This window comes from Arachis ipaensis, chromosome B01 (genome assembly GCF_000816755.2).
Source record: "Arachis ipaensis cultivar K30076 chromosome B01, Araip1.1, whole genome shotgun sequence".
NCBI classification, from domain to species: domain Eukaryota; kingdom Viridiplantae; phylum Streptophyta; class Magnoliopsida; order Fabales; family Fabaceae; genus Arachis; species Arachis ipaensis.
Window position 1 is genome coordinate 73,026,571 of NC_029785.2, and position 715 is coordinate 73,027,285.

Sequence of the window (715 nt, forward strand, 5' to 3'; positions counted from 1 at the left end):
TGCTAAAAATTGGTTGCATATATGATTGATTCTTGGTGAAAATTTGGTGAAATTTTGATGAAATTCAAGCTTTAAAGTTCATGTTCTTGGGTAGATGGAAAAATGAAACCCTAAGATTAAATTGAGGTTCAATTTGTGTTAAAATCATGTAGAAAAGATGGAGTTTTAGTGGCTGCTAATTTATTATGAATTATAGTAAAAATCGGTTGCTGAAAAAACTGAAAAACGGGTAAAAACAGAGAAAGAATCTGAAGAATTTATGAAGAACATGAAGAACACTTTGAGTGTGATGAAGAACAATGAAGAACACCTTTTTGATCCATAAAAGGGCAAGGAAGTAAATATACTTGGGATAGGCTAACTATTCATACCGAAATTTACATAAGATTTAAATACATACGTTAAGCAGAGTAGAGAAATACAGAAAACAGAGTAACCAGAGTAAAGTAAAGAGATAGAAAGAAAAAGAGTAATATAGATACAGAATGGAAAGAGTAATCAGAGAAGAGAAAAGAGATACAGAGAACAGAGTAATTAAAGTAGAGTAAAGAGATACAGAGAAAAGGGAAAGCAGAACAGGGTAAAGAGATATAAAGAGAAGAGTAGTATAATAAAGATATATATATATATAAATATGAATATGTCATAATTCAATTTTTACAAATAGAATATTAAAATAAAATTAGAAAAAAAATATATTTCATTTCTTTTATTT